The sequence below is a fragment of the Bos indicus x Bos taurus genome, chromosome 10, assembly GCF_003369695.1.
Source record: "Bos indicus x Bos taurus breed Angus x Brahman F1 hybrid chromosome 10, Bos_hybrid_MaternalHap_v2.0, whole genome shotgun sequence".
NCBI lineage: Eukaryota > Metazoa > Chordata > Mammalia > Artiodactyla > Bovidae > Bos > Bos indicus x Bos taurus.
In genome coordinates, this window is record NC_040085.1 from 67,475,683 (window position 1) to 67,493,821 (window position 18,139).

General features: G+C 43.5%; 1 long non-coding RNA gene across 1 annotated transcript; it reads right to left on the minus strand.

The window, feature by feature from the left end:
• Positions 1–634: 634 nt before the first annotated feature.
• LOC113899529 lies at positions 635–17,579 on the minus strand. Its single transcript, XR_003512926.1, has 3 exons — positions 17,335–17,579; positions 16,205–16,366; positions 635–865 (listed from the first exon to the last, which is right to left on the minus strand). It is a non-coding gene; the product is annotated as an uncharacterized LOC113899529 (long non-coding RNA).
• Positions 17,580–18,139: the final 560 nt, after the last annotated feature.

Consider the following 18,139-nt stretch of genomic DNA (forward strand, 5'->3'; position numbering starts at 1 on the left):
TGGGCAAGTGGGACCCCCATGTTCTTCACGCTGCCCATCTCACCTATGGGGATGCCATGCTAGCTCCAAGTTGGAGGGCTTTGTACTTTCCTGAGTAGTTGCCTGCAGAGATTTCTCAGGAGATTCTTCCAAAAACTTCTAGGATGTTCTGAGTCCATCCTACCCTGATTGACATGCAGAGTCAGTGTTAAGCTTGAAACTGTGCTGCTCTCCCTTAAAAAAAGAGACTTAAGAAGTTCCCATGGTTTTCCATAAAATGGCTCTTATCTTAAATCTTTCAGGAATTCTTTTGTTCTGCTGGATTCCACTCACTGACCAGATAACACAGAACCACAGCCCCACACCAGCACCTGCTGGGCATGCTCTGGACACTCAGCACACACACCATTGTGAACACACGTGCTCACAAAGTCCACTGCAGCCTGGCATGAATTAGGATTTGAAGCCAATCATAGAACATAGGGCCTTTTCTTCCTGTTTTAAGATATCTGTGAAGGCTCCTGGTAAAACCAGAGACCTCATAGTCCTATGTATTCTTACTGGAACTTGAGCCATAGCACCCTTGTCCTCATGCAACACCCAAGGACCACCCAGAGCTCCCTTTCTCACACCACCAAGGCAGTTCTTACCCACAGAGGTTTCATTCTTCCAAAGGCTCAGACCACAGCTGGGAGAATTTGGGCTAAATAAAGTGAAGATTGTGCAGGCATTGAGTACAGTCCAGCATTCAAGTGGCTGAAACAGGAATCTTCTTTGGAGACATCTCAAGTTAGAAACCGAAGCTGGTCTAGTAGTCATTTGATCTGACAGTGTCAGAAATTTCCTGGATGATCTCTGAAGTTCTTCCAGCCTTATGCTCTCAAGACTACAGATGAACAGAGGAATATGGTTCATCAGGCTCCATCAGTAGATGTCAACTCCATACTAGCCTCACCACATGCAAAACCCCCATTTCCCAGATTTCCTCCCCCCGTCCCTCTCTGTGCAACCTTCACACCCCGGCACACCCCTATACCTCCACAAGCTCTCTCTCTCCCAAATCCCTCTGAGGCTCACACAGATCTCTTTTCCCAAAAAATCACATATCCATATCTCATCTCATGTGAAGGTTGCCCTTCATATTTCTCAAGCTTGTCCACACATGAAAAGGAAAAAGGCTTTCTAAAGTTACCATCAGGCCAAGATCACAAGAAGGATAAGCCCTCTTCTAGAAACTGATAATATAGCACTTGTAAATGAAAGAGAAAGCAATGTTCCTCAACTCAGTTCCCTATTTTCTCAAAGAAAATTATTTTCAAGGATACAATTGTCATTGATAAAATGAATTGTAGGCCAAGGGAGATAAAGAGATGATATCAGTAATTTAGGTAAGTACAGGCAAAATTGCAGAATTATTTAAGCAGTAATTTATGAGCACCAGAAGGGTTACTAATCATTAGGATTGTACAGGGGTTCATAAAAGACATGTCTTGAAAGTCTAATCTTGTTCTCTTTGTTGATGGTTACTAGACTGGTTGATCAGGCATGTATGATCTGTTTCACATAACTGAGCTTCAATAACATACATGACAAAGTCTTACTTCCTTGTGGCCCAGCAGGATTCAATGAACAATGGTACCCAAAGTATGGTAATTAATAGATTAGTACCAATCTGAAATGGTGTTCTGCAACCTAAGGTAATTCCTACTTCCCTGGGATTAATAGACAAATTTCATATCTTCCTTTAGTCTTATTCTAGATTTCAAACATCATGACCTACCACAAAAATAAAACAGTTAAACACAGTGCTACTTTGTTTTCCAACTACACTTGCTTTCTCAGGAGATTCTGGTACATAGAGCAAAGTGGAGCTTAGAGATCTATTTGCTCTTGAAACTAACATTTATTAAGCATCAACTATATGTCTACATGCTTTTGTTGCTGGAAAAACTAAAGCAAAAAAACCCCCAAACCTAAAAGATCCCTGCATTCTAATCTAGAGATGTAACAGTGTTTACCTAAATGGACCCATTCAGTGGTATGGCAGCTTTATGGTCTTATCTTCCACATAATTGTGTCTGTAGCACCTGGCCCATTGTAGGTGCTAAAGAAATATGTGCTGTTGAATGGTACGATCAGAGCTAGGTGTTAGCCACCCACTTTTTTGACTCCAAAAATAATACTCTTGCTCATCTCTATGCTGGAATAAATTTAAGAAATAAACATAACTTGTACATGGGTCTGAAGAAGCTGAGTATATTGGGGCAAGATGGAGATGATAGCATGAGTAAAAAGTAGGCAGAAGCAAAGAGAATAAATTCAATGTACGTATTCATCCAACAAATGTTTATTAGGATTTATCAGACCTTTTGCTAAGTGATGGAGACACTATGACAAGCAAGACAGTCACAGTCCCCAGCATCCTCGAGCTTATGGCCCAGTGAATACAGGGATAGGGTGCCGTGGCTGCCAAATAAATAAAAATGCCATCAAGGCCCCAGCGTTCCCACTGTACTGTTTCAGAGGAGGGGGTGATGAGCCCCATTGAGCTTACTGTGATTAGACTGTGCCCGAAAAACTGCACTCAGCTGAGGATACCAGCATATAGATACAAAGCTCCACCATGTTCAGAGGAGAGTAAACTGGGTGATGGAGGAGAAAAACCATGTAACATAGCAATGAGGGGGTAAACTGGGCATGAGCCTGAGAAGGAAAGGACCTTCAAGTATACAAAAACTACCCTGGTGATCATTAAGGCTGCTCTCCAGATGTTTCCAGCTCTCTTTCTTCTGGGCATAGGGTAAGAAACCCTTTTGGGCCCCATATGGGTGATGGGGCCATGTGAAGAGTTCTGGTCAACAAGTGAAGAGGAGAATGATGTATAGAACATGTAAGCTAGACCATTCACTGCTAAGAAAGTCTCTCTTTCCCCTTCAGCAAGCATACTCTTTCTCCCAATAAATGGCCATGTTGAAACATGATGACTGGGTCCCTGAGTGATTAACATGAACTAAGAGCAACTAACACTTTCACCTTCAAGCCCTAAACCAACCCTTGATGGATATTTTACAAGATCAGCAATAATTATTTATATTTTTATTACTGCTAAGATTGTGGTGGTTGTTTGCACTGTGGCTCCGAAGTTACTGCAGATGGTGACTGCAGCCATGAAATTAAAAGTACTCGCTCCTTGGAAGAAAGGCTATGACAAACCTAGACAGTATATTAAAAAGCAGAGATATCACTTTGCCAATAAAGGTCCATATAGTCAAAGCTATGGTTTTTCCAGTAGTCTTGCACAGATGTGAGAGTTGGACCATAAAGAAGGCTGAGTGCTGAAGAATTGATGCTTTCAAATTGTGATGCTGGAGAAGACTCTCGAGAGTCCCTTGGACTCTCAATCAAGGAGATCAAACCAGTCAATCCTAAAGGAAATCAACCCTGAATATTCATTGGAAGGACTGATGCTGAAGCTCCAATACTTTGACCACCTGATGGGAAGAGCTGACTCATTGGCAAATGTTGAGGGCAGGAGAAGCAGGGGGTAACAGAGGATGAGATGGTTGGATGGCATCACGAACTCAATGGACATGAGTTTGAGCAAACTCTGGGAGACAGTGAAGGACAGGGAAGCCTAGAGTGCTACAGTCCATGGGGTCACGAAGAGTGGGACATGACTGAACAACTGAACAATGTCATCCTGACTAATGCTTGCTATATGGAGAAAGTCTGGTAATTTAGAGCTCTCGGGGTTAAAACTGGGATCTTGTCAGGCTGCAACAGGGGTTACAGAATTTGTTTTAGCATAAAAGCGAACTTTTTTTCACAAAGGTACTCAAGCATATAATCAACTTTCTTGGGAAAGAAGGAGTTCACCGTCACTGGACATCTTCAAGGATCTTTGGTGGGATGGTGGACAGGAAGTCAGACCAGACCATCTCAGAAAGGCTCCTTGCAACCCTAGGAGACCATCACAACACAGACTGAATGGGTTTAGCACGCACACTGTAAATGTGCCACACCCCAGGGCCCACTGGGGCAGGCTTGGGGCCGGCTCACCATAATGTCTCCACTGGCCAGGGCCTCTGCTGCTTTCACTCTCTGCCAGTCCTGAGCCTGTGCTCAGCATTGCTGATGGGCTCAGCAAGTGTGTACCAGTTGCACAGCAGCTCAGATGACAAAGAGGTAAAACAAATGGTAACAGTTCTCTTGATTCACCATCATGTAGATTGATAAATAGCCTTCCGGGACTCCTGTCTGCATCAATAGCATCCTGGGGACATTAGAAAACCACCAAATTCACCCCTACTGGTTTGTCCCTCATTGTGCTGATCTGCTTTCTAGGAAGAAGAGCTAAATGTCCTCCCTAAGAAAGCAGAACTCCAGTATAAAGATCTTCTCATGGGATATTTGTGTTGAGAGAAAGGCTGGGGAGAAATACGGATCTCAGCATCAAAGGCTGGATTCAAGCATTTGCCCTATCTTCTCACGTTCTGCTGGAGCTGGCTCATACTGGCTCACAGGAACCAGTCAGACACATCTCCTTCCAAGTCAGTAATGAGTGAGCTCACTATGGCAGCTTTAAATCAGGCCTGGTGGAACTATTTACACCATGAAAATCAGTACATGTTACAAATCAGGGTTTGGTTTGGTTTTATTTGACAGCTTACCAGCATACCCCTGGTTAACAGGTTAACAGTAAGAAAGTCATAATTTTAAGAACCAAAATGATCTGGTTCGTGCTCTACTGGCTGTTGTCATTAGGGAAAATGTATTGAAATTTCCATGAACTTTAGTTTTCTTATCTGTAAAAATGGGTATAATAATGAAGATCAAACTATTAACTACCTAAGAGGGTAGTGTGAGGATCAAATGAGATAATGTTCACATATCATTTACTAAACTAAACAAAGCTCCTTCACCTTGGAGCACATACAGACAACAACCTCCAGGGACAGAAAAAGAACACCTCTGAATCGCAACTACTTCTTCTTTTAATGTGTAAAACCTTCTCAGAAGTGTCCCAACCTTACTTCCTCATAGTCCATCAGCCAGTTTTGCATCACATGACTATACCTAAAAGCACTCACTTTGCAAGGGTAACAGAAGTCGAACCACAGCTCCTGAGGGTGCCCTAGAATCCTAGGTGAGATGGGTGGGATTTTTAAAGTCCCCAAGATGGTTTCAATGTGCATTTACAATACAGAACCAGTGGCTTAGAGTCGAAGTCTTGGACAAATTATGACTTAGCCCACTGGGCCCAGAGAGGGATTCATTTTCTCCTGGAGGGTAAAGATGGAGGACACAACCAGGGTTCAAGGAGTGTGAGAGGGATAAAGGAGGCTGTGCATCAGGCAACCAACAGTGTTGGCCCCAGTCTGCATCCCCAGCCACTGGAACTTTGCGGGGCAAAGAGTTCAGTGGGAAAAACCAGAGGTATTAAGAAACCATTCTTAGAGGCAAGATACTAAACTGTTTGAAAAACAGAAATGAAGTCTTAGATTGAGATTTGAGAAAATAAGGCATGGGAGGGAAAAGGTTAAGAAATCATTAGCAGTTCTGGTTCAAGATAGGATCGTAAGAGGTTCCCGAATTCCCCTCCTACGGATATACCAAATCTACAGCTCCCAAGGGAGCAAGTACCACTGAAAGAAACCCAGAAACTAGCTGAGTGACCCATACATATTTGGCAAATGAGAAAAAAACCCATATCAAAATAGGTAGAAGGCGCTGAGACACAATCTTCCCATAAACCCCACCCCCAGCTTAGTGACACACAACTGAGATGGGAACTGGCAATTCTGAGCTTCTCTCTGAGGAGTGAAGGGTTTAGTCTGCATATCTGGTGCAACAACTTTAAGACTTCCACCCGAGAGATGAGCCCCCAAAACATCTGCCTCTACAAGGAAATTGGGCTTACATCCATGAGATCTACAAAGCTATCGCAAATTAAAAAAAACAGTTCTTAACTGATTCCCATGGATTCATCAAGGTTATGGCCCCAAGGTCCAGGGAAGAGGCAACAGAATTAATGTCTAGTCTTTCTAAAAAATAGGCATATTTGTTTATCTTAAAAGTGATGGCCTGAGGGATAGGCTTCTAAGGCATCTAGGGGACAACTACTTAGCGACTAAACAACAACAGTTGCTCCAGAGACTGGGGAGGCTGGCAGGTGCCATCTGCTTCACACTCTGCTTCTGTCTCAGTCCAGGTCACAAGTATCTCCCAGAAAGGAACTTGTGTACACAACTAGCACTCCAGCATTTGCAGCTACCACCCAGGAGATGCAACCCTTGATAACCTAAATTTGGTGGCCAGCAGAGCGTGTATTTGTGGGTTCCCCAGCACAAAAACAGACAAAAAAAAAACAGTTATTAACCAGCTACCCACTCAAGGTATGGTACAGAGGCAACAGACTGAAAAGCCCAGTCTTTCCATCAAAGAGACCATATCTTAAAAGCTATAGCGTTGGACTTCCCCGGTAGTCCAGGGGCTAAGAATCTGCCTGCCAATGCAGGGGACACAGGTTCAATTCCTAGTGCAGGAAGTTACCACATACCTCAGAGCAGCTAAGCCTGTGAGCCACAGCTACCGAAGCCTAGAACTACTGCATGCTCTAGAGCCCATGCTCTGCAATGAGAAGCCACTGAAATGAGAAATCGGTGCACGGCAACTAGAGAGTAGCCCCTGCTTGCCACAACCATAGAAAGCTCGTGCACAGCAACAAAGAACAGTTGCAGCCAAAAATAGAGAAAAAAAATTAAAAACAAGCTGCAGCCTGAAGGTCAGGTTTCTAACTTAATACATTCCTAGGAGCTGACCGCTATCCTCTCCAAAGATGACAGCGGCCAGTGGGTGTCCATCTTTGCAGTCTCCCTCTGTCCCACCCCAGGGTCACCAGTATCTCTGATAAAGCAGTTTGTGCATACATCTGGTACCCTGGCTTTTGTGGCTATCACCCAAAAGATACATCCTTGATTGAGAGTCTGATGTCCAGTGGGGCTGTGGTAACGGGTTTAGTTGGAAAGTAGCCAACAAATCAATGGTTCTTATTCTTATAAACTGGCTAGCCTCCAGGGCTCAGTACACAGGGAGCAGACAGAAATGCTTTCTCATCTTCCCGGTCAAAGAGGTATATTTGCATATTCTAAAATGCTGCTTCCTGGGGGTGTGGCTTCCAATCAGCCCACATCTGGTGTTGACTGAGATCCCCATGAGATTTCCCCACTGAGATTTCCACTGACAGGTCTTGGCCCTCCCTCAAATACTGGGAGTCACCAAGAATAAAGCTGGCTGCTTAGACAATCACAGATGATGGAGAGACAACCAAGAGCTAGGGCAGAGTTGAATGATAAGTTTCCTTTCCTACACCAGGTCACTGCTTCAGGACTGAGAGCTGGGTCTTTTATCTAAAGCACAGAAACCAATGCAGAGGGTAAAGAAAAATGAAAAACACAGGAATATGTTCCAAACAAAATAACAAAATAAAAATCCAGAAAAAGACCTTGTGAAATGGAGACAAGTAATATACCTGATAAAGAATTAAAATAGTGGTCATAAAGATGCATACCAAAGTCAGGAGAACAATGTAAGAACAAAGTGAGAATTTCAACAAAGAGAAACTACAGAAAATACCAAACAGAAATTACAGAGCTAAAGAGTTGGACTGTAAAGAAAGCTGAGCGCCGATGAATTGATGCTTTTGAACTGTGGTGTTGGAGAAGATTCTCGAGAGTCCCTTGGACTGCAAGGAGATCCAACCAGTCCATCCTAAAGGAGATCAGTCCTGGGTGTTCACTGGAAGGACTGACGTTGAAGCTGAAGCTCCAATACTTTCGCCACCTGATGTGAAGAGCTGACTCATTTGAAAAGACCCTGATGCTGGGGAAAATTGAGGGCAGGAGAAGAAGGGGATGACAGAGAATGAGATGGTTGGATGGTATCACTGACTCAATGGACATGAGTTTGGGTAAACTCTCGGAGTTGGTGATGGACAGGGAGGCCTGGCATGCTGCAGTCCATGGGGTCACAAAGAGTTGGACACAACTGAACGACTGAACTGAAAGAGTAAAGTAACTGAATTTTTAGAAAATTCATGGTGAAAATCATTGCCATGGAACAGAATAAAGAAAAAAAGAATGAAAAGAAATGAAGACAGTCTATGAGATATCTGGGACAATATTACATACACCAACATTTGCATTATAGGGGTCCCAGGAGAAGAGAGAGAGAAAGGACCTGAAAAAATATCTGAAGAGATTAAAAAAAAAAAAAAAAGTGGGAGCAGAGGGAACATACCTCAATTTTAAAAAGGCCCCATATATGACAAACCTAAGCCAACATAATACTCAATGGTGAAAAGCTGAAAGCATGTCCTCTATGATCAGAAAAAAAGACAAGGATATCCACTCTCTCCACTTTAATTCAACATAGTCTTGCAAGTCCTAGTCACAAAAATCGGAGAAGGAAAGGAAATAAAAGGAATTCAAATTGGAAAAGAAGGAAAATTGTCACTGTTAGTAGAAAACATAATACTATACATAGAAAATGCTAAAGATGCTATCAGAAAACTACTACAGCTCAATGAATTCAGTAAAGTTACAGGATATAAAAGTAATACATAGAAATCTGATGCATTTCTATATAGTAACAATGAAAGATCAGAAAGAGAAATTAAAGAAAAATCTTATTTACCATACCATTAAGAAGAATATAATACCTAGGGATAACTTATCTAAGGAAGCAAAAGATCTGTACTCTGAAAACTATAAGACACTGATGAAAGAAATCAAAGATGACCCAAATAGATGGAAAGATATACAATGTTCTTAGACTGGAAGAATCAACATTGTTGAAATGCCCATACTACTTGAGGCATTCTGCAGAGTCAATGCAATCTCTATCAAATTACCAATTGCATTTTTCACAGAACTAAAACAAAAACAATTTTAAATTTCTATGGAAACAGAAAAGAACCCGAATAGCCAAAGCAACCTTGAGAAAGAAAAATGAAGCTGGAGAAATCAGTCTCTCTGACTTCAGATCATACTACAAAGCTACAGCCTTCAAAACAGTATGATACTGGCACAAAAATAGAAATATAGACCAATGGAACAGGCTAGAAAGCGCAGAAATAAACCCTTGAACCTATGGTCAATTAATCTATGACAAAGGAAGCAAGACGATACAATGGGAAAAAGGTTTCTTCAGTAAATACTGCTAGGAGAACTGGACAGCTACATGTAAAAAAAATGAAATTAGAACATACTCTAACACCATACACAAACATAAAGTCAAAATGAATTAAAGACCTATATGTAAGACCAAATACTGTAAGAGGAAAACATAAGGAGAACAATCTTTGGCATAAATAACAGCAATATCTTTTTCAAGCTGTCTTCTACAGTAATGGGTGTAAAAACAAAAATAAATCGGAAATAAATTCAAAAGCTTTTGCACAGCAAAAGAAACCATAAGCAAAAAGACAACCCACAGAATGGGATAAAATATTTGAAAACAATGCAACCAACAAGGGACTAATCTCCAAAATTTACAAACAGCTCATACAGCTCAATATTAAAAAATAAAAATAAAAAAATGGGCAGAAGACCTAAATAAACATTTCTCCAAAGAAGACATACAGATGGCCAATATACACATGAAAAGATGCTCAACACTGCTAATTATTCAGTTCAGTTCAGTCGCTCAGTCGTGTCCGACTCTTTGAGACCCCATGAATCGCAGCACGCCAGGCCTCCCTGTCCATCACCAACTCCCGGAGTTCACTCATTATTAGAGAAGTGCAAATCAAAACTACAATGAGAAATCACCTCACACCAGTCAGAATGACCATCATCAAAAAATCTACAAACAATAAATGCTGGGGAGAGGGTAGAGAAAAGGGAAGCCTCCTATACTGTTGGTGGGAATGTAAATTGATCCAACCATTATAGAGAACAGTATAGAGGTTCCTTAAAAAATAAAAATAAAGCTACTGTATGATCCAGCAATACCACTCTGGCCATAATTCAAAAAGTTATCTGCACCCCAGTGTTCATTGCAGCACTGTTTACAATAGCCAAGACATGGAAGCAACCTAAATGTCCATCGATAGACGAATGAATAAAGATGTGGTACATATATACAATGGAATATTACTCAGCCATAAAAAAGAATGAATTAATACCATTTGCAACAACATGATAGACCTAGAGATTGTCCTACTAAATGAAATCAGACAAACATCATGATATCACTTATATGTGGAATTTTTAAGAAGGATACAAATAAACTTATTTACAAAACAGAAACAGACTTAGAAAACAAACTTATGGTTACCAAAGGGGATGTCTGGAGTAGCAAGGGGAGGAAAGGAGATAAATTAGGTGTTTGAGATTAACATATACACACTACTACATATGAAATAGGTAAACAACAAGAGCCTACCTCATATCACAGGGAATTCTACTCAATATCTTGTAATAACATATAGTGGAAAAGAATCTCAAAAAGAAATATACATGTATGTGTGTGTGTATGTGTATACATATATAACTGAATCACTTTGCGGTACACCTGAAACTAACACAACATTGTATATTTACTACATTTCAATTAAAATAAATGGTAAAAACTAAAGTAAGATATCAACCCTCCCCCATATAAACAAGAGAAAACAAGTGTTGGCACGGATGTGAAGAAAACAGAACTCTTGTACACCGTTGGTAGGAATGTAAATTGGTACAGCCACTATGGAAAACAGTATGGAAGTTCCTTAAAACTTTTTAAAATTTAAAAATTTTAAAAAATTTTTAAACAGAACTACCATATACAATCCTGTAACCCCACTCCTGGGTATTTATCCCAAAAATGAGCCCCAAATTACTACCTTAAAAGATAAATACATTCCATGTTACTTCACTGTAGCATTACAATAGCCAAGACATGAATTTACCATAAGAGGCCATTATGATGGATGCATGGATAAAGAAGCTGTGTTAAATATATATGAGAGAATGTCATTCATACATAAAAGAGAAGAAAATTCTGCTATATAGAACAACATGGATAGACTTTGAGGGTGTTATGCAAATTGAAATAAGTTAGGCAGAGAAAGACAAATACTATATGATCTTACATAGATGTGAAACCTAAAAAAAAAGAACTCATACATACAGAGAATAGATAGGTGGTGGTGGGTGCAGTGAAATGGGTGAAGGGAGTCAAAAGGCTACAAACTTCCAGTTTTCAGATAATAAATTCTGGGGATGTGATATACAGTATGGTGACTATAGTTACCAACAGTGTATTGTGCATTTGAAAGTTGCTAAGAGTGAATTTTAATTATTCTCATCATTAAGAAAAAACTGTGAGGTGATGGATCTTATTGTGGTGGATTGATCATAACTTATTATTTTACAATATATACATCTATCAAATCATTATGTTGTATGTGCTGAGTCGCTTCAGTCATGCCCAACTCTTTGCAACCCCTTGGACTGTATGTAGCCTGCCAGGTTCCTCTGTCCATGGGATTCTCCAGGCAAGAATAGTGGAGTGGGTTCTTTACCACTAGGGCCACCCGGGAAGCCCCATTATGGTGTATGCCTGAAACTAATATAATGATGTTGCCATTCCCTTCTCCAGGGGCTCTTCCTAACCCAGGGATCAAACCTGGGTCTCCCATATTGCAGGCAGATTCTTTACTGTCTGACTCACCAAGGAAGCCCATAATGATATCTCAATAAATAGCAAAATGATCAATAGGAACAGCCTTTTTAATTACCAAATGTGCTGTACTTAGTTACTCAGTCGTGTCCGACTCTGTGCAATCCCATGGACTGTATCCCACCAAGCTCTTCTGTCCATGGGGATTCTCCAGGCAAGAATACTGGAGTGGGTTGCCATGCTCTCCTCCAGGGGATCTTCCCAACCCGGGGATCGAACCCAGGTCTCCTGCATTGCAGGGGGATTCTTTACCGTCTGAGCCACCAGGGAAGCCCAATTACCAAACACTTCTCTAATTAAAAAGAAATATTCTTTAAAAGAAAGAAAAGAAAGCTTTTACAACTTATCCTGAGAGGGTAAGACATGTTGCTCTGTTCATTCTATTCTTCCTATATTACAGCACTGGAGGGAGCCCTGTGAGGACCTCTAAGATTCTGTTCACTAATTCAGTGAGGCAGCGGGAGGAGGTGTGAGTTCCCGACACCAGCAATTCCTGACCCCAGCTGTGTCTTATATTTCAACTCAATTCTGACACTATCTACAGGGAGATAGCCTCAGATGCCTCCAGTTAAATCCTACAAAACTGCCAATAGCAAATTCACCTGTGCTTCTGACCAAACAGCTGTAGAGTAGAGGTTTCCACAGCCTCCTCCTCGGGTTCAGTTAATTTGCTAAAGTGGCTTACAGAACTCAGAGAAACATTTACATACTAGATAACTGGTTGACTATAAAAGGCTGCAACTCAGGAATAGCCAAATGGAAGAAATATGTAGGGCAAGGTATGGGGAAAAAGCATGAAGTTTCCCTGCTGCTCTGCCCAAATCTCTAAGTGTTCACCAACCCGGAACCTCTCTGAACCCATTATCACGTAAGTGTGGTTGGTTACATCATTGCCTTTGGCTACTGAACTTAATCTCTGGCCCCTCTCCTCTCAGTGCAGAGGGAGGGTTGTGGGGAAAGGGGTATTGGTGGGGGGAGGGGGACTGGAAGTTCCAGCCCTCTAATCACATGGTGGCTCCACTGGTAACCAGCCCTCATCCTTAGGTACTTTCCAAAATTGCTTCATGAATATAACAAAAGATATCTTTATCACTCTCATCACAGGAAATCCTAATGGTTTTAAGAGCTCTGTGCCAGGAATAGGGTCCAAGAGCAAACATGTGTATGCTAAGTCCCTCCAGTCGTGTCCAACTGTTTGTGACTTCATGGACTGTAGCCCATCAGGCTCCTCTGTCCGTGGGATTCTCCAGGCAAGAATACTGGAGGGGGTTGATGTGTCCTCCTCCAGGAGATCCTCCTAACCTAGGGATTGAACCTGCATCTCATTATGTCTCCTGCATTGGCAGACAGGTTCTTTACCACTAGCACCACCTGGGAAACCCAATATATTTATTATAAATCATAATATCACGACCACATGTGCTTCTTGCAGGCCAACATTGGGACAGAGCCACAGGGACAGCAGAATTTTCCACTTGGCTTATGTTCCCAGAATTCTGGGGCCCTGATGAACTTAATCCATGTGTCAGGACCCCCAAATGGGGTCAGCACACATCACAAACCTAAACCTTAGGCAGCCTGCACTTATGGGAAACACCTGTCAAGGAAGTTTACACCAATCACAGTCCTCCAACTCAGCTATAGCTAGTTCACCTGAGCCTTCTGTTATATAAGCCCTTGAACGCCCAGTCACACCTTTCTTCAGCATTGCCTCTTCTCGTGCACACAGGACTCACTGTTGCCCGAAATCCCTCAAGGAGAGTGCTTGAGACACTGTCCTCCCCCAAGCCATGGATGGTTTTCCCTTGAACAAAGGACAAACTAGATGGCTACTAGATTTAGTTTTATCATTTGACAGGCCCCAGCTAAGATTCTAGGGACTGACTTCCCGAGGCTCAGAGCTGTCTCCTGGACTTCAGGGGGGCTACCAACAGTAACTGCTGAGACTATACAATGGATCTTGAAGAATGTGGACCTTGAGTCAGGAGACATAGACTTGAAACTTGACTCTGCATTCGCCCTACAGTAGCAAACTCCCAAACCTCACTCTCTTCATTGATTAAATAGCAACAATAATACCCACTTTACATGACTATGGTGATTTTTAAAAAATAGGATGATTTGTAAGCTTGAACTGTGGTGTTGGAGAAGACTCTTGAGAGTCCCTTGGACTGCAAGGAGATCCAACCAGTCCATTCTGAAGGAGATCAGCCCTGGGATTTCTTTGGAAGGAATGATGCTAAAGCTGAAACTCCAGTACTTTGGCCACCTCATGCGAAGAGTTGACTCATTGGAAAAGACTCTGATGCTGGGAGGGATTGGGGGCAGGAGGAGAAGGGGTCAATTGGATGGCATCGCTGACTCGATGGACATGAGTCTGAGTGAACTCCGGGAGTTGGTAATGGACAGGGAGGCCTGGCGTGCTGCGATTCATGGGGTTGCAAAGAGTCGGACATGACTGAGTGACTGAATTGAACTGAACCTCTCCATACAAATTATAGTTGCAGTTAGCATAATTGAAGAATCAGGTTTAAAAGCAGGGACCTTTAGCTGAGTCAGCATTTCCCCATCTAAATGCTTGAAAACATCAGTGGAAGAGCTGGGAGGAGAGGAGGGAGAAAAGGAAGAGGGGGAAGTGGGGAAGAGGAGGAGGGAGAGTCATGTTCCAACTCATCCTAAAGGAGGCACAGAGTTCAGTCACTGCTGCTAAGAGCAGGGCCTAGTTCTCAGCTCCATCTGTCATATTCCCCAGACACCTCCACTCTCGTTAGCTCTCCATTTGCTGAGGAAGGGATAAGGGAAGTGGAACCAAGGAGCTGTATGTTTTGTTTGTTTCCTACTACAATCTGTCTTAGAGGCAGAGCATAAGTAATCCAGAACTTCTCGCCTCGCTCTGCACCCTCAGGGATTTCATCCCACATGGAAGCCAAGACCCTTCAAAGGCAGGAAAGGGACTCAGATTCTCCTTCATTTGTCTTTTATGTGAGAGAGAAACAGGGTCTGTCTCTCTCAGCAGGAACACTCCACTTGGAGTAGAGGTGCCGGAGGGCCCAGGGCAGGGCAGTGAGATCTTGGTCAAGAAACAAACGGGGTCAAGCAAGGTCACTTTCAAACCAGTTCATATTTCTGAGGAAAGGCCAAGACTGAGCCAGCCTGGGACATGGTAGCTTTCTACTCATAAGCTGGAGAACTGGTCCCTGGCAGGACCAAGGAATGGGTCTTTGTGAAATGCTGGGCAAAGCCAGCTGGAGGCCCTGTTAGTGGAATCAGGCCAGTCCTGAACTTCCCGGATGACCTGGAGCCACACATCAGCTTCCACATGACTCCAGGGCCAGCCAGACAACTACATGGCCGTGCTGAGAAAGCCCACAGGCATGGGGATGACTGGATCGGGTCTCGAGAGGGACATTAAGGCATACTGGAAATAGTGTGTCTGGAATCTTGTGTACTTGAGTCCTCAGGAATGCACGGTCTGGGTAGCTTTCTGATGTGACTTACAGAAAGGTCTCGTGGGGATAGAGGAGGAATGTGGTAACAGCTCTGGATCACCTTGGAAAAATAGCGCTCATTTGCCAGCCTGGCACTGCAATTCCAGGAAGCAGCTGTTGGTGAATCAGCAACCGTCTCTTTTCCTGTGGTTTCAGGAAGCTCATTCAGGGCCTCACCCACCTCCTAACCAGGAGAAACCCCTCAGCCACACATGGGCTCTTCTGGGAGGGACTGAAAGGGGGGCTCCCTAAAGCTGGGGGAAATGGGAAGACATGAAGGACCTCACAGCCCCAGGACCTACCTACATCTTTTGAAAATATTCTCCAGATTTCACTACAGAAAATCCATTCCAAGTTCCTGGTTCTCTCTTCTGGAATTCATCACAACCCAGAAACCAGGTAGAAGTCTCTACATTCTGGGTGACGTGACTTGCTTTTGCCTCAAGTGTTATCAATCTCTTAATTACAGAGCCAGCCAGGGTCTTCAAAGCTCCCAGAAGCTTGTTGGCTGGTCCTTTGTGGGTTACTAGGCAATGGATGGGGTTTAGGAAAAGGAGGGGTGACCAAGTTCCCACTACCCTTCCCTGGCCCTCTAGCACCTCTCCTCCAAGTGGAGTGTTCCTGCTCTCTGCCTTTGTACTGGCCAACCTCTGACCTCCTGAGGTTACTGCTTACCCTGGAACAGCTTTGGGCCACTGGACATAGCATTTGTGCCTTAGTTTTTTTCTCACAGCCAAATGGATCTAGGCAAGTAGTTAACAGATTTTGAGAGGAGGGTTGCTTCTGATTTTCATACCCTCACGAGAATTAGTTGTGTGTGTGTATCTGGCTCACCTCCATGCTATTACATTCAAACACGGGTTTAGATTTCAGTGACCCACATTCAGACCTAATGATTAAGAAAGCAAATCCATGTTCACGGATGATTCAGAAGAACTTGAAAGATGAGCTGAGTCAATGTAACTGCGGAGTTTTTAATCCCTCCACCCATCCCATTGCCATGTACCCACCTCCTTTCCTTTCTCTGAATGTCAGCAGCCTTGACTGGCCAGGACTCATGTGAGTGCACTGCGGAAGTTGGAGAGAGATGGCTGAGTTGGCCTCAGACACCCTCTAAGACTCTTCATCCTTGTGGCCTTTTTGGGACAGGCAGCTGTGCAGCTTGTAGCAACCTGAATAGGGAAGCAGAGGGGTAGGGGTGTTGGGATAGCAGTCAGCTTGGGGCTTCTAGAGCTCCAATTCTAGGGAATCTAATCATCTTAGTGGAGGTTTCGTCTCACCTGTGGACCAGGACCCTCAGCAGTGGGAGAGGGATTTGAAGGAAACTGAAAACTTCTAGATAAGCTTGAAGTCAGGATGGACAAGGAAAAGAAAAACAAACCTCCTAGGGACCAGGCCCTGGAGTTCATTTCTTGCCCTAATAAACTTCCCAGGTCCCTCTAGTGGTAAAGAACCTGCCTGCCAACACAGGAAACAAGAGACGCGGGTTCGATCCCTGTGTTGGAAAGATCCCTTGGAGGCGTGCACGGCAACACACTCCAGTATGCTTGCCTGGAGAACAGACAGAGGAGCCTGGTGGGCTACAGTCCATAGCATAGCAAAGAGTCAGACACGACTGAAGCGACTCAGCACAGCACAATAAATAATGTCACCCCAGCTCCTTTCCTTCCGCCGACCTTCCTTTGCTCAGTTTCCACTCTTTGTTTCTCTACAGCTTTTTGTTCATATATAGATTGGCCCAGTGATTCTCATCAGCTACACCTGGAAACCTGTTAGAACTGCAAATCCTCAGACCTCACCCCAGACCTACTGAACTAGAAACTCCAGGGGAGGAAACCTGTTAGAACTGCAAATCCTCAGACCTCACCCCAGACCTACTGAATTAGAAACTCCAGGGGAGGGGCTGGCAAGCTCTATTTTAACCAGTGCTCCAGAGGATTCTAAGTTCTCTAGTTTGAGAACCAGTTAGGCTGCAGGCTCCATGAGGGTTCTGACCACACAAAGCTTAGTGTGGTTCAGGAGACCAGGGGCATAGCCCTGCACAGAACCTGCAGTAGGAAGAAGAAAGGTGATCAAGGAGGCAACCTGGAAATACCCAGAACCTAGGTTCTGGTTGGGTGGCCCTGGCTAAGTCACTCACCTCTTGGGCTCTTTCATTCCTCTTCAGAAGTGTAAATCAGGGGAATCTGGTCTCTGAGGCTGGAGTAGTTCTTGTGTCTCTGAGTCCTGATCTGGCCAGTGTCTGCTTCATTAGTCTTTTTTGCTAACTTCCTGCCAGCCTTCATGGCAATCCTGAGTTTGTCTTGATCAATTACTATATGGGAGAGAGACAGAGAAATCTAATGTAGAATTAAATCCAATGTAGAGGTCAGAGCCTCCAACAGAAATGGGGCCATGCTTTGAGTGTATGTTCTCAGCAGGGAAGGAGCTGGAGGGAGGAGTCCCTCCTGTTGAGAGCTCAACTGGGAAATAGTGAGGAGGGCTATATTATCAGGAGTCCACATAGCCAATTAAAGCAACAGGCTTTTAATCATTCACTATGATGGTATAAACAAGAGTCTACAACTGGAAAAAGTGTCCATTTCCCTCATGGAGCTGCAAAACCAGCCTAGGGTCAAGTGGACCTGCCTAAATGTCAAGGTCATCTCTCTCTAAAGGGAGTTCCTTTAAAAAAAAAAGGCGGGGGGGCAGTTTATGGAACCTGGAGTTGGTGGGGGGTGGGGAAGGGCTAGGAGTGGAAAAGTACTGGGTATTGAGAGAGGCAGGGAAGAATCTTCAGTTTCCACACAAGGAAGCCTCAGGAAAGACAGCATCTGAAGAAGACCTCTGCCCAAGGCCTCAGTCAGACAGACGCAGGAACGAAGGGGCTTCTGAGCTAGGAATGTAAATATACAAAGAGCGAGACCAGTGGGGAAGGTGGGGGTGGTAAGTCCTTGACTGCACCC